This window comes from Oryzias latipes, chromosome 14, assembly GCF_053564925.1.
Source record: "Oryzias latipes strain Hd-rR chromosome 14, Olatipes_Hd-rR_3.1".
Lineage (NCBI taxonomy): Eukaryota > Metazoa > Chordata > Actinopteri > Beloniformes > Adrianichthyidae > Oryzias > Oryzias latipes.
The window spans coordinates 1,053,890-1,070,569 of NC_136250.1; the positions used below are offsets into that span (position 1 = coordinate 1,053,890).

At 38.2% G+C, this 16,680-nt stretch overlaps 3 long non-coding RNA genes across 5 annotated transcripts; all 3 read left to right on the forward strand.

The window, feature by feature from the left end:
• Window positions 1-1,126: 1,126 nt before the first annotated feature.
• On the forward strand, window positions 1,127-5,221 carry LOC144983642 (uncharacterized). The gene is made up of 3 exons (XR_013647394.1): window positions 1,127-1,259; window positions 1,778-4,826; window positions 4,909-5,221. It is a non-coding gene; the product is annotated as an uncharacterized LOC144983642 (long non-coding RNA).
• A 1,961-nt stretch (window positions 5,222-7,182) lies between these two features.
• LOC111948700 (uncharacterized) lies at window positions 7,183-10,819 on the forward strand. Its single transcript, XR_013647395.1, has 3 exons — window positions 7,183-7,497; window positions 7,692-7,821; window positions 10,424-10,819. It is a non-coding gene; the product is annotated as an uncharacterized LOC111948700 (long non-coding RNA).
• Window positions 10,820-11,309: 490 nt separating this feature from the next.
• On the forward strand, window positions 11,310-16,086 carry LOC110014600 (uncharacterized). Of its 3 annotated transcripts, XR_013647568.1 has the most exons (6): window positions 11,495-11,714; window positions 13,003-13,088; window positions 13,439-13,550; window positions 13,659-13,922; window positions 14,878-15,556; window positions 15,653-16,086. It is a non-coding gene; the product is annotated as an uncharacterized LOC110014600 (long non-coding RNA). The 3 variants fall into 3 exon arrangements; XR_013647567.1 differs by lacking the exon at window positions 15,653-16,086 and having other exon boundaries at window positions 11,310-11,714; window positions 13,003-13,070; window positions 14,878-15,314; XR_002874617.2 differs by lacking the exon at window positions 15,653-16,086 and having other exon boundaries at window positions 11,475-11,714; window positions 14,878-15,314.
• The last annotated feature ends 594 nt before the right edge of the window (window positions 16,087-16,680 follow it).

The window sequence follows — 16,680 nt, forward strand, 5'->3', positions numbered from 1 at the left end:
CAATTAAATCCAGAACAGATCTTTCAGAAACAGGAAGTTGGGTATTAAGTGCAAAATAAAATGCCGAGGTAATTTTGGTAAATGGCATATACTTGTATAGCACTTTTCTATCTACAAGGACAAAGTGCTTTACAGTCACAGACCCATTCACCCAGTCACAGAGTCCTGCCAAACACAGGTGCCACCAGAGTCAGGGTGGGTTTCAGTGTCTTGCCCAAGGACATTTTGACTCATGGGCATGCAAAGTGGGAATTGAACCTGCAAGCTTATGATTGTGGTTCGACCGCCCTACCGCTGCACCACGGCCGCCCTCAAACTCAATTTTCTAAATAAGTGAACAGTATTTAAAGCAAGTTCGTAGCCTCCCCACTACAAGTCTGACACCAATGTTATCTGTTTAACGCAATGTTTACTTACGGAACCCCTAAAGAGCCATTGAAGAAGAAAAAAAAAAAAAAAACGAAGCCAAAAAAATAAAAATAGTAACAGGTGGACACCAGTTGGTATCGTGTGCGCACCCATTAGTTTTTTTTTTAAATTCAACTGTTTGTTTTTTTCACCCGTTACCATTACAACCCAGTCTCATCCTAAAATGTGTAGTAGCTACATTTGTCCACATGGAAATGCGTGAGAGTTTTACAAAAACGCCCTCCAAACTGTGAGGCGGATACGTTTCATTTTTCTATTCATTTTCCACGAGCCTTCTCAGGATCACGTGACTTTGGAGGTTTGGCCTGCCGTGAGCAAAAAACATGGTGGATGCACGTTCATTTTTCGGTGGAATATCCCATAAAATAAGATATTTTGAGGACTAATTTTTATTTTGACAACATTTCTAGTGAGAAATATACCATTTTCTTTTAAAATATGCTTTTTTTTTGGACATACAGTTTGTAGTTTGCTTGTTTCGTTCAACTTTTTCTCCCAAAGGCTCTGTTACGTTGGAGAAACACGTTAACTTTCATTCATATCTGCAGACGTGCGCGTGGGTCACGTGACTAATATGATTCTCTTTTTTTCCGCAGAAAATACCATAAAATTAGAGTGATTGTGGACTAATTTATTTTTGAAAACATTTCTAGCAGTATATATCCCCTTTATTTTCGTAATATTGCAGACAGGAAGTTGTTTGTTTGTTACGTTCAACTTTTCCTCAAAGGATCTGAAAGCGTCTGATCTTTTCCATTCATATATGCGGGCTGACGTGGGTCACGTGACGTGCCTTTCTCTTTTTTTCCTGTGGAAAATCTCGTAAAAAGGTACGTTACGATTTACTAATTTCTTTTATTTACATTTATAGGGACCCGTGTATAGGTTTTCTCGTTCCGTGTTGCTGTTGCGGCGATCGGGCTTTGATTGACATGTGACAACAAACCGGAAAAATGTTGAGTTCAGGGACGGACCAAAGAGTTCTTTAAATTGATTTTTCTGCATTTTAATTTATTTACACTACGAGTCTAATGTTGTGTGATAAAAAAAACTATAAATATTATAATAAATGAGATGAAACAATTATTTTGATGGAGTTTATAAAATATTAGCATCTATTATATTTTTTTATCTTTAACTGTCAATTTTTTTGACGTATCTCATATATTATAGTATTACAATGAAGTGCTCTAATTTATCTGTTAAAAAAGGTTTCATCACTGTTTCCTGTAGTAATTTTCAATAATGTTTTAAATAGGATATATTAAATAGGATATATTATCTAAAGTAAACAGGCTTTTAAGCCTTCAATTTGCCCCAATTGATATGAAGTGCGCATTTCGAAAAGCCAGTGAACGCAGCGTCATACGGGCACCCCCACCCCACTCCCCCGGAAACCCCCGGATGAACCCGCAGGAAGGCGTGCGGCTGAAAAACTCTTGGACAGCTGGAAGGTGGGCGATGCTTTGAACTTTTCTCTGTAGAAATGTAATGTTTAGATTTGGGAAACCAGAGATGGGTTTTTAGTAAAAACGTGTTGGCTGTTTAGGATAAACGTTGAATGACGAGGCGTTTTTTCATCTTAAATTTAAAAGGCCGCAGGTGAAGGCCTCTTCTGTATAGAGCAGTGTTTTTCAACCTTTTTTGAGCCACGGCACACTTTAACCTTGACAAAAATCCCGCGGCACACCAGCATCCCAAAAAAAGAAGAAGCAGAAACTCATAGTCTGTTTTGATCTACAGCCCCCCCCCCCCCCCCCCCCCGGCAATCTGACGTGCATTTTTGTGATAATTGTGGCAGAAAAAGCAGGAAGTTGTAGATGTTTTTTCTGAAAGATGTAATAAAAGTTAAGTTACATACAAACTGTATGTTCGTTGTGGTTTCAATCCGTGTAACAAGGACGACTCATTGTACGCTGGGGCGCTGTCCCTTTAAGCCAATGCATCATGGGAGATGTAGTGTGAATACTGCGAAAAACGGCAGAAAGACTCGCGTCTCTGAGCTTCATGGTTTTGTTCACTTGTTCCACGGTCTGATACCGGATTCTGTGGAAAGCTACACCGCTAAAGACGAGCTTTAGCTGGTGTTTTTGTTGGAAATGAGTGATGACATGTGATTAAGCCTTCAAGAATGATTGGTGGAGTCGTGGAGACAGTAAAAGCTGCGGGACTTTTCAGAAAACAGTTATAGCTGCAGGTAAATCGCGGTGCCGTCATTCTTATCAAAATGTCTTTAATAGAATCAATTAAACACAAAGAAAAAAGTATTTTATGATCTTTCATATTCCTAACTACTCAGTGTTTTATCAGGACCTGTTTGGATGAACACAGAGCTGATTTCCGGGAGATGGTTAATGTTTTTAGATCAGTTAATGAGGGCAATTTTCCACGGCACACTTGACCATCTCCCACGGCACACTAGTGTGCCGCGGCACACTGGTTGAAAAACACTGGTATAGAGGACGGGGGCGGAAACGTCACGTGGTCTCCGCAGAGGTAAGTTTCCTTTTGGTTCATTTAGCCAGAAACGGGGTCTGCAGCCCTTTAAACAGCTAAGAGCCTTTCTAATGTCTCACTGTCCAGAACTCAGTAGGACACACAAGGTGTCTCTTCAGCCTTTAGAAAATCAAACACTCATTTGCATTTATGTTATTTTGGAAACTGGATAACTACTGGGGTTTACAAAGGCTTTTTTTTTACACATTGTAGATTTTATGTTGTTAGTACATCTCAGCCAGTATTTCTTTAAGGGCCTATATCATGCAACATCAACGTTTTAAAATTTTAAAGTGTATTATAACGTTAATTCCTCACAAAAACGAATCCACAGGGGTATTTTGATCCATTCACGCATCTCTCAGCATTCCTCTGAAACCCTCTGAGCACCAGCCCCTCCCAATTCACAATAAGAGGGTCCTCACATTGTGATGTCATCATAAGTGAGGAGCAGCCTCTTCTAGGAAGAGCCTGTGCAGCTAAAACCGCCTCCAGGCTAACAGACACGCCCATTTTCTCAATGGAGCTAGTGGTGATCAGCAAAATGCTTTCATTGCACAATATTCACATCCATCTTTGCAAAAGTTTGGATGGAAGAAACGCAGAAACGCTGCCGACGCCGACTCTAGGTTGATGTCATGAAATAGGCGACACCCACAAGAAGAGAAAGGCGGAGCCTCAGAGATCGAGGAAATAGTTTATTCTAAATGGCTAGCATGGTGTAGGCCCTCTAAATTGTGCGTATTGACCTCAAATTGATTTTTTGTGGTACGTTGTCAGGTTTAAAAAAATTCGTCATAAATGCTGGAATTTCTTAAAATATTGTGCATCACCGCTTGATAGATTATTGAAGCATTATGGGTACTGTAGTCAGGAACCTGGCACAGTAATACTTTGCTTCAACTGTTGAGTAGATCACCAAGTTGAGTAAAGTTTGACTTATCTGACTGTTTTGTTTTGCGTGATGCGCTAGGATATTTGTTTGAATTAAAAACATTTTTATTTCTTGTCGTAGAACCGCAAAGGAGGGGTCAAGGAGCCACTTGTGGCTGTGGAGCCTCAGGCTGCAGACCCCTGGTTCAAACAATTATGGCTGATTTGGCTGACCACATTTATTTATCCTAGCGTTGTCAACAAAGTTAAAGAGCCGCTCCAATGGAAGTCATGTTTTTAAGATCAAACATTTTTCTCATTATTGAGAACATTAACAAAAATATAAACACATACACAATAATATAAGATTAAAACTGTTTCTGAGTATTTATTCAAATCTCGATGGATCAGGAGAAGATGAAACCCATTGTCTCAAAAAGCTCTTATTTGTGACGCTCTAACTGCCATGAACGGGCCAAAGTCTCTACTCCGCTCCAATTCTGATGCATCCACTTGCAGACAAAAACCAGTAGATCCATTAATGTCCTGAGTTCCCTTGTCTGAGCTGGTATCTGGCTCAAAAGTGTACACATGGATAGCTCCAATGTTGCTCATTGATTTTTTTTTTTTGCTATGCTAATCTAATGTCGGCTAGGGCTTGTGAGGTGCTATAAGCTAGCGGGAGAGAGAATCAACAAACGGTTTATGGAAAATTAGCAGAGGCAAACATCTGCACCACAGCTCTGAGGTGAAATTCTTATGAGCTGCTGTGCTGCAGAAAAATGTCTTAAAAAAACAAAATGATCTTAATTAAAAAAAACACTGGGAACGATTTTATAATAGCTAAAAATTCAGAAATGTTTGTATGTTTGCAAACAGAAAGTTTGCAAACATACATTTTGGTTGAAATGATGAGGATCCGAGGATGAAATCAAGAAGGGACAACATCAGGGAAAGGGACTGAACCGACTGAACAGCTTCCTCTCTTCAGCAGACACATGTTCAGAGTACATATGTGTCAAAAACTGGTAAATACTCATTGAAGATGCATCCTTTTTGTGTAGTTTGTTTTCTCAGTTTAATACATTTTGATCCTTTCATTCTGCACAGACATCCTCGCCGTTCAGGCCGGTGGCTGGAACAAGCGGAAGTCAGAAAAGCTGGAGCAGACGTGAACGGAATGATACCTCCAGGTAAAGACTGTGGTAATGTTGTAGATAAATGTTGGCTTGTTTCTTTCATGTTACTCTCATGCTGTTGATGTGGAATATCTTTTGATTTACTAGAGTCCTCTTGAGCTGTGTGTGTGTGTGTGTGTGTGTGTGTGTGTGTGTGTGTGTGTGTGTGTGTGTGTGTGTGTGTGTGTGTGTGTGTGTGTGTGTGTGTGTGTGTGTGTGTGTGTGTGTGTGTGTGTGTGTGTGTACTTTTTTTGTAGGTGCCGCTGTTTCGGTTTCCATTGTTTGTTTCATCCCTGCTCTGCCCAACCTGGTGCACCGTGGTCCAAGAGCGGTGCCACGGCCGGCATTTTTGGGGACCGTGTGTGTGCTCCATACAGAGTGTCAGTGACTGCTGTCCATCCACGCACTGGCGAGCGGTGTGACACAGCAGGATTAACAGCTATTGGAGCGAGTCCCCCCCTTCTGGCCTTCCATCGCCCCAGGCACAACCAGGCCCAGTGTCCCACCACCTAGGACTGGCGTCGGCTACGGCCACTGGATGCAAGGGGTGTGGCATTGAGCCGGGTGCACTGCAACAGAGCGCACAGCTGGGTGCAGCTGACTTGTGGGCTGGTTTAGTGACTCTTTTGGGTATCTTTTAGAATAGGAATTTTAACAATTTCAAATAAAGGTTGTCTATTTCTTTAAAAGCACAGTCTCGGTTTCCTGTGTCGGAGAGTCCTGCGCTTTTGGTTTTAGTTTTCTGCTGGCGGCATTCACCGGGGAAACCATAATGCCACATTAGGTTTAAATGTCAAAGAGGCCATGTGAAAATTTTAGTGCAAATACGCATGCGTGCGCGCCGTGCACGTAAAGCCACCCCACCCCCACGTGTCCGTGCGCCGGTCGGTGGGTGTTGGGCGTCAAAGGTAATCTGGTTGTCGCGCTTTCTGCATCTCTGCACGAGCTAAAGAAGTCTCAAAGGTAAGAAATGTGAACACACGAGGCATTAATGAAAATACTTTATGATCATCTGAAAGTATTTTCATCTGACAGATGAATGCAGCTGTTATCACTGACGGAAGAGCGGTGCTGAAAAATACGGCCTCCATCGAGAGACTGAACGTAACACGACTGCAGGTTACTATGATCGTCATAGAAAAATGTATTATTTGTTTCGACTGTATAGTTATTGTGGTGGAGCAGAGGAAGGGAGGTTTGTGAGAATCGGGGTTACATTAGCTAATTATGGCAGCGCTCGCGCCACCGCCGGTTTCCCGGCAAAAAAAGGAACAGTAATTTACTGATATATTAAAGTGTTATGATAGACCTATTTAGGGCTTTTCTCCAAATTTACACAAAACGTAACAACGATCATCTGGACTTGGTTTTGTAAATATTTTAAAACAGTCTCTGTCTCAGAGACCTGGACTGACCGACTCCTCCCCCTCACGTTCCAAACAGGAAGTACAAGCAGCCATAATCCTATGGACTTCTACAGAGAAACAAACAGCTGTTAGTCAGTCATTCTATGGCTCAGATTAACCATTCTTGTTGCGATACCCTTTTAAACATGTTTTTGCTAATTCCAGTTATTTGTTTTACAAAACTGTTTCTTTATCACAAGTTATTCAAATTATAGACTGACCAACAGATGCCTCAGTAATAGCATGTGCCACCTTGAATGTTTGTTTGACAAATTCCACCAAGCTCACTTTCAGTGGAAGCAGTGTGGACTTTCAACAAGCTTACTCCTGATTGGCGACAGTAGTTGCCATAGAATTGATACTCAGATCAATCACTGTCAACTGGCTCCAACGTGGTGACGTCTGTATCACAGAGAAACGACGACAGAATTTACTTTGTTATGATGGATCTGGAAGGAAATGGGTGACGTCACACTCGCTAAAACCTTTCCTCTGATCCAGTCAAACTGCTTTTTTACCAGTTTTATTCCATAAATCATTTTGGATTAGAGGAAAGACGTCTTCAGCTCAAAACCAAGTCTTCATGACCTTTTTTTTATAACTTTTCTTTTTAAAATTCAGTAATTATAACCTGCACATTCTTACAAAACTGTTAGACTTCAATTGCTACCTTAATTTAATTGTAAAACTAACAACCATTGTCATTAATATGGCAATATTTTCCCCAAATCTTATAATAATGGGGAACTGGAGACATAAAAATTCTGCTTTTCCTATTTTCAGCTGACTCTTCCACGAGGCTCGACAACTTCTTGCATCAACTGTGATCGCTGTGGCCGCCAAAACATCCAAATATAAGGTGGGCTACAAAGATTTCAGGCCAAAAGAGAACGCCTTGGTAATATTGGTATGTATTTACCATCTGTGACTCAGAGTCATTAACCAATTGTTGATCTGTTCACAGTGTTATATGATCATTTAAATTTTGACGATGACGATACAAAAATTGCTGCCAAACCTGCCAAAAAGTCCCGCCTCTCACCACACATGTTGTGCCCCCTAAGTTCCCCGATCAAGCACAAACGTGCTTTGCCTGGATGAAGGCCTTGTATCAGGTATACTGGTAATAATAATTTTACATTCACCTCAGTCTGTTGTTGTTCCTCATTATTCATGGAAGCTTGATGACACGACATCTTCAATCTGCATGAACTCTAGTTTGATTAGAAACTTTGTGAACCGTCAGCAGATCTGCTCATGTCTCACCAAAACAACCACACTAATCATTTCATCATTTTCATCCATTAAGGTTGGAAAAACCAGCAGCCCTCCAGTGCTTCAGCCGTCCAACCATCAACTGTTTCAGACATCCATCCTCCCACCACTTCAGCCCCACAGCTGTCCACCAGTGTGCCAACTTCTGACATTTTACTATCCTGGTACAATCTTATTTTTCTGCACAGTTAGCAAAAATGATATGTTTTTTTAGATATTCCTGTGTTTTTTTATCCTCAACAAATGTTTCTCCAAAGAAATATGAAAATACAGAATCATTCATCTGGTGGTTATATTTACACTTTTCCTCAAATCTTTAATAAGAAAGAAATAATTCAGTTCAAGTTTATTTGTGATTTTCTTTTTAATGGGCATTACAGTTGATATAAAACATATAACATGCAATTAAAATGCTTTGTAGTTAAAAACATTTTACACACTATTAAAAGATTCTATAAAATATTATTTTAAAAAAATCCTTTCCAAGAAAATGTTGACTACCGTATATCTTCCCATAGTAGCCCTGGCGTTTCTTCCATCACAGACAGAACAGTGATGGTTAATGGGTTTATTTTGCAGCAAAATTTCATCAAGAAATGCAGACAAACAGCAGCAGATGAACATTTCAGGATTTATTCAAATGATGAGAACATTGGATTGTGTTCTGATCAGCACTGGCTGTTGACGTTTCTTTTCTCCTTCAACATCAGCCTCCGTATCAAAAATCATGTTGGTTGTCATGAGGATCTTTTTCCTGGAGACACGCCCACCTTTCCGTCTTTGTGCAATAATTCATGTTCAAACCAGTTCTTCTAATTTGCCGCTTTTCTTTGCATTTCCACCAGTAAAAAGTAATACGACAAAATACTTGCAGAATTTGTAAAGATTTGGATTTTGTATTATTAATTTGTCTTTTTTAGTCTTTTATTATAAAATAACTATGCATTATTACTTTATTTTAACTAACACATTTATCTTAGTTTACAGTAGTCCTCTTAAACATCTCTTAAACAAGTTTACACTTTTCATCTTTCAGAATGCAGCCGTGTGATTGGAGGAAAAGATTAATATGCAATGAAGACATTTAAAGAAAAAAGGAGCAGTTTTTATTTTACATCATTACTATTTTAAAGTAGAACTCTAATGTATAATGTGGAGTAATAAACCAAAGAGCCAAATAATTTCAAGAGATATGACACGTGGATTCATCACTTTAACGTCACCTGAATAACAGCAGAGTTCTGACCTGCAGACAACTTGACCTCAACTTTCACCGTCGCTGATATCAGCTGAAGAAGGATATGGACCTGAATCTAATGTCTGCAGACATAACATCGAAGAGAACAAACTCTGTTCAAACTCAGAAGATCAGCTGTTATCAGTAAAAGAAGAAATACCAACCTTGGACAATCGACAGTTATGGACCCTTTTTACTCTTACCCTACAGCATTTCTTTATTATAAAAAAAAAAAAAAATACAAAAAAAATATTTGAAAAAAGGTAAAACAAATGATTAATCACTTATTGAAAATTGTTAAATTGATTGACTTTTAATGATATTACTACACTTTCTCCAAAACTTGATAAATTGATTCAAAAATCTTTCCTAATGTAGCATAATTTTGCACATGTTTTTAACTTTTGATACTTGATGAAATTTTTGCTATGAAAATTCCTGAAGTAGTGTTGTCTGCTTTAATAATATAGTATTATGTTTTATTCATATGAATGGCTTTTATAAGTAACATAAGCTGCATATATTTCAGATGACTGATCTGCATTTGCCATGTTGATTTCTAAAATAGTTATTTTTGACGTAATACTTAAGTAATTCATCTTTGTCATGTGCTTTATCGATATCTTATGATTTTTAATTCTGTCTGATAAAAACTGGCAACCGGATATTGATAAATCATGTAATAAAATGGTTACAGTATAATCGGGGTGGGATTATATAAATTCGCTTCCTCCCACTCCCTTTCAAGCAATATTTATTAATATGTCTAATTATCCTAAGTTTGATTAGTTACTGTATGAATGTATAACTGATGTTTATATTGCTGTTGTGTATTATTTCTACTTAATTTGCTTGAAATAAACCATATCAAATCAAAAATCAAATGCTTTTTTATTAATTTGTTTGGCATATTTACTGTGTTAGAGTTCTGATGATTGTTTTGAGTGGTAAACGTTTTTATTTTATTTATGAAACCCAGATGGAGTTAATGGAGTGCTCGTCATGTTTTATGTTGTATATATTATTAATGAATTGATTTATTTATTTTGAAGTGCCTGTTTGCAAGTAAAGAAGGTGGGGTTATGGTTAAAATACGTGCGGACAATCCAGCAACGTGCCTCTTCAACATGAATTTCCATCAGTTTTTTTGCTTGGTCGCAAATAAATGAGTCCAAATAATAATCAGCCTAATTTGTTTTTTTTATTTATTTAAAATTATATAAATCTTTTCTAATTTTCTTTGTCGATAAAAGGACAAAAGGGGTAGATGATGGATGCATGTCCAAGTTTTATTATTCATGTTCTACAAGTTGTTAGATATTGATTATTTGATGCTTTTGTGCTATGCGTTAAAAATCAATGTAATATTGTAATTATTCATGAATATTTGAATAATACTAATATTTCCTACAAAGGATAATTGACACTAATCAAATTAAAAACAGTCGTCCTGTAAGCACTGAGTGAACAAACTGTAGCCCATTGTCTTCTATCACTGTTTGATTGAACCTTCTCTACTTTTCTTGCAGGGGGGGGTCATGGCCTCTACGCTGGATTCCAAAAAAGAGACAAAAAACCCCCCGACCTCAACCCCCACTCTTAGTCAGACATGTTTATTTTTTTATTTACAATAATAAATATTATACTGTGTACATTTATTTTGTTTTACTTTTTTATACTTAGTTTCCTTATTTCCTATAATATTTATTAGTAGTTGTTGTTTGATGTTAGTTCTTTTTAGCCCCTTTTACGTTAAAATAGACGTAAATGACCCAGATGCTGATATTCTAATATATAGACAGATTTATGAATGAATTATTCTCAACAGAAGTTCAACGCTATTGTGGTAGCAGTTTGACTGTTTTACTGTAATCTGTCGTGCCTCACCCACTGTCCATCCCATAAAAAAGAACAATTCTACATCATTAACCTTTTTTTATTTTTATTCATATGGCACATTCATAAATACAAAGTTAGAAATCATACCCTGCATTTTTCTAACTTTATCAATGAGTTCAAACAAAACATGAACACAATAAGAAACTCTGACAATAAAAAAGCATTAAAAAAATTCAATCTGTGTGTCAGTTTCAATGTTTTTGTGAAAAATTTCATAATAATCCCCTGGTTTGTTTCTTTCTTGTTGCTGTTTGGAATTGTTGTTTTGAATTGTTACAGTCAATAAAGTTTGTATAAAAAACAACTGCAATGTATGGAGTTATTTCAGTCTCAATAATCAGAAATGCACACAACCGGTTTTACAAATACACACGCTCCGATTCACAAATGTCATTTTATGCAAACGTGAAAAATAAATTCGGAAATACACACCCTGTGTTTCACAAATGCACACTAAATGTTTTACAAATGCACAATAAGTGTTTCTCACAAATGTGCACACTGTTTTTCACAAAAACATTTTAGAAATTCACAATAAATGTATCAGAAATGCACAGTAAGTGCTTCACAAACGTGATTTTTAGTTACACATGTGATGTGAACTCACAGATCATTCGAATTGCAGACCGTGCATTCAAAATCCCGTTCTCGTTTGTGAATCTCCCCGTGTGTGAGAGATTTTTCTACGGTGAATATTGAGACTCATCTGACGGAGCGAGTCGACTAATGTCACCATTGGCTAGTGAATCTGTCAATCAAACTCATCGGCAAAGCAGGCGGGTTCGCTCTTAGCCAATCGAATGGCCCCTTACACTCTTCACTCTCAACTGACGAGGGAGGGAGCTGTTCAGCACAGCAGTTGGGAGGACGCGGGCGGCAAACATGGCGGAGAGGTCTTCTGAACGGGATCAGTCTCAGCCCGTAAGTAATGCATTTATTTGATCATTCGCTCGTTGTACGTCCTGTAATGTTATTGAATACTAAGTTGAAGCGTTCTCCTTAGTCAAGTGACATGTGTGAATGCTTTATGAACACTTCAGCCGAGTCGTTTGCAGAGTACCCCCACGGCATATTAGCTTAGCTTAGCTTAGCCTATGCGGTCATATTTTTTATGAAAGCGGGGGAGGACTAATGATGGTTTTGTCAAGTTTTATACTTGGCATACCAGCTCTTCACACAACACGAGTAACTACAACCAACCAGGGACCTCGAAACTAGCCGGCTTTCGACTCAATTATTGTGCTGCCTGCCCTGTGTGTGAGTGTGAGTGAAGTTTAAGCCGGTGTCGGTTCAAGCTAGATATACAGCCAATGTAGGTTCTTATCATGATTCATAAGGAACTAAGGGGAAAAACATGCCGGATTTACAGCAGCACAGAAAGTTTAATAAAAAGTATTGATTTGGAGACGGGGATTTGTTTAAACCATGCTATGCTATGCTAACAAGCTAGTAAGTTAGCTGTTCCGTGTGCTGCCTTTATGTAAACGCGATCCGGCTTAAAGTTAGACACAGTCTTTTCACAACCCAGACTTTAAGACGGGGTGGATATGTGCAACAAAGTTAATTCATATGACATTCATGAAAACTGCATTTTTAAAATATAACAGACGTGAATCCACTGTGAATGAAAGAAGTCTCATTAAGTTTCTAACGTTAGAACCCGTATTGTGCTGAAAAGCCCTGTGTGATTGTGTCAGAGTAACAGCCACTAAAATCCCCGTATCTTTACTTCCAATGACGTAATGACAAGAATCCCAAACATTATGTTTTTAGGCTGTTTTGTAGTCAATAAGTAGTCACAGAAAGGGTGGATGGGAGAAATCTGCAGTCAACAGTGATTAGAGTAGAAGTTACTGTAAATATTACACACAGGCTTCCTGTGATCAGTGTCTTGTCTCTGATTTTTTTAAAGCTGTTCTTTACTACAAGCTCAAGTTATCATAGCAAGAGTGTTTTAAAAAATTCCCCTTTCTAATATTTGAAAATTATGTAATTTAATCTCAGACAGCTAAATAATCTAATCCATGTTTGTCATGTTTTTATTTATTCTCTAGGAATTACTGAAGCGTGACATCCTAAATACCTTTCTATTCTATTCTATTTGATATTTTATCATCCTATTGTATTACTGTTTTATCAATTGGGAATTTAGCATTTTTGCCCCTGTAAATATCTGTCAGTTGAAAGTATTTGTACTTGTATTCCATAGATCTTGCACCTGAAGATAGCAGACAACAAATGTGCAGACTTGGCCTTCTTCAGTGACGCTGTGAACGTGTATGGATTACCTCTGAGGTATTCATGTTATTCATAAAGAAATCTTTTATTCACATATAAGTATGCTTATAGTATAAGCACTTGGTTATTTGTACAAAAATAAAATAACTTTTTTTAGACTCCTCTGAAAACAAAGGCAACTCTAAAACTTTCCCCTCATGAATAACATTTTACCCCCCCTTAACAGTCTCTCTCACCTCATTTTTTTCCCCAGTGATACATGTAACCCACTCCTGCAATTTGTCTAACCTAGAAATTCTACTTATTGGCAACATACATAAGAACATTACATTTTAAATTGATGTGTACCGTATTGGCGATGCATTTGTAATTATGTGTTTGAGACATGATTTTCATGTTATTGTCAGGGTGAGAGGAGATCACGGAGGAGAACATGTGGGCATAGCCGAGTTAATGCTCACAGTACGTAGAACTGACACAAACAGCTTCATTGCAGCAAAAGTGTACACACAATCAACGGTGAGTTGAACCTAGTTTTAGACGCTTTAATATATACATAAAAGTGAATGATGTATTAAAAAAAATTCATACAATATAATATTTCTTTTTGCTTTTTTCCAAATACAGAATTGAGCCCCTCTGGTGTGATGTCTTCATGAGTGTTACTGGTTTATACTACAACATCTTGCACTCTCCTGAGGACCAAGACTTGCTCAATATCGGTAACATCACGTATTCTGCTGCCACTATATTTTCCTACCATGCATTCAGGCCAGTTTGGATGTCTTTAGTGACGCGTGGGACACCCATCCAATCAGGACGGAGCAAAGCATGACACCAAATCAGCTGTGGCAGTTGGGCTTGACCCAGAACCCTGTTTCTGATCCCCGGGTAAGTGCTTTATTTCAGTGTTTTTCAACCTTTGTTCTCTTGTTCCACGGTCTGACACCGGAATCTGTGGAAAGTTACACCGCTAAAGACGAGCTTTAGCTGGTATTTTTGTTATAACTGAGCGACTTTATCAGCAGAATTAAGAACAAGGAAGGGAAAACTTTAAGCACTTCTGATTGGTCAGACTGATGACATGTGACTAAACCTTCAAGAATGATTGGCGGAGACAGTTAAAGGGGCGGGACTTTTCCTTACACAGTTATAGCTGCAGCTAAATCGCGGTACCGTCAATCTTATCAAAATGTATTTTATAAAATTAAATAAACACAAAGAAAAAGTCATTTTAAGATCTTTCATATTCCTAACTTCTCAGTGTTTTATCAGTGCCTGTTTAGATGAACAAAGAGCTGACATCCTGGAGATAGAAAATGTTTTTAGATCAGTGAAGTAGGGCAATATCCCACGGCACACTTGACCATCTCCCACGGCACACTAGTGTGCCGCGGCAAACTGGTTGAAAAACCCTGCTTTATTTAATCTCACTGTACTGGACAACTGATTTGTGTGCAGTTCGACTAAAGTGGAAAGTATCAAGAACAGTATAATGAAATCACAATGACTACAAGGAATTTTCATCAAAAATGAATGAAAAGTATTATTGTTGTGTGGTGCAAACTATTTCCCTAAATTGTTTGGTTTTTAAATCAAGTAGGGAGAATAGCACATCTGCAAGTTCAAAATGCATCACAATACATGGCATTATGAGCCATCAGATGTACTAATGTCACTACTTTGTTAAGAGTCACTTATTTGCAAATTAAAAACAGTTATTGTTTCTGGCAGGAAGACCTCATATCTCCATAAGTCATTATTAGTGGGTCTCTGTTCCTACATAATCTAAAACATAAAAAAAAACAGTGCTGTTCATAAACAGTATCTTTTTTTTTTTTGTCAGGGTATGCTGGTTCCAGAGATTGAACGGGAGGAGAGTGGATCCATGGCTGAACCTCATCCTGGGATCAATGTCCTGGTATTGGACAGTCCCCTTCTGGGTCCACAAATGTTGGAACTGCAAGACGACATCAACCCATTGTTTAATTCAGACCGTTTGGGAGTGGACCTACATCTTTACTGTCCTGTTTGTTTAGAACTTAATTTAGGCCACATAATTACATACAGAAGAAGAGAGACTGAGGGGAGCAAGACAGAGTTCAAATCAATACTGCTGTATTGTTCAAGGGACTTCATTGTATGTAAGGATGTTATGAAAATTAGTTCCAGTTTAAATAAAATTCAAATCAGTAGAGATCCCACATTTGCTTAAATTTTGATGTTTGAATCTGTCCATGTTTTCATTGAATTTTACTCTGCAATAAAGGGTGAATGTTTGCACTTTGTTGTTCTATGATCATCTTTTGTTGTGTAGTATTTAACCAGTTATAAAACCCAGAGAGATGAGGATCTTTTTTGCAAGGGTGACCTGGCCAAGAGGTGTATATGTATATGGTTACAATATAAAATCTATGACATTTGAGTTATTAAAAAAATAAAATTAAGGTCCAGCAAAGTGACTTTGGGCTGAGCAGGGGAGGTGTATATTGGGCGTCTGTGATTGACAGTGAGATGAACTTGAGGTAATGTAGTCCCACTGCGTGGTACGGAGCAAAGTGATGACAGTTTCTCCACAGAACCTACTGTGGAAGTTAAAGATTTTTCTCCTCCACCTTCAGATGATCAAGACCGAAGGGAACCGTGTCTGAGTGTTGAAATGACGCTAGCATGAAAGCTAAGACTGAGAATAACGTACAAACGATCCCGAGTGAAACATTCATTGTAAATCTCATGACCAGTACAGAGTTCGATGGATTCTGTCAACTGCATTCAACCACTGTTGCCTTGCTTCCAGGTCCACTGAAAAGTTGCACAAGCCAGTAATTTTTGACAACCGAAGGCAATAAACCGACAAGCCATGCTAAGGCTAACACGCTAACGACCGACTGGTACAGAATCAAATAAGGGCGGGGCTTTTGCCACCCGCAGAAAGCATGGAGAAAGTGTAAGGGGCCATTCGATTGGCTCAAAGCGAACCCGCCTGCTTTGCAATGAGTTTGATTGACAGATTCATTAGCCAATGGTGACATTAGGCAGCCTGCTCCGTCAGATGAGTCTCAATATTCACCGTAGAAAAATCTCTCACACACACGGGGAGATTCACAAACGAGAACGGGATTTTGAATGCACGGTCTGCAATTCGAATGATCTGTGAGTTCACATCACATGTGTAACTAAAAATCACGTTTGTGAAGCACTTACTGTGCATTTCTGATACATTTATTGTGAATTTCTAAAATGTTTTTGTGAAAAACAGTGTGCACATTTGTGAGAAACACTTATTGTGCATTTGTAAAACATTTAGTGTGCATTTGTGAAACACAGGGTGTGTATTTCCGAATTTATTTTTCACGTTTGCATAAAATGACATTTGTGAATCGGAGCGTGTGTATTTGTAAAACCGGTTGTGTGCATTTCTGATTATTGAGACTGAAATAACTCCATAGCAATCTGTCGTTTCCTCTGCGACATGATACCTTCCCTCTGAGAAACATGTGATGTTTTGTTTCTTTAAGTACCTGCAAAACAAAAAGTTTGCATTAATAATGGAAACCTTAATTTCTGTAAAAAATAAAAATTAACACCTGCTTGTCGCTGGGTTTATTTTTAGAACTTAACCTTCCCGATAAACGTGGGACCAATCACA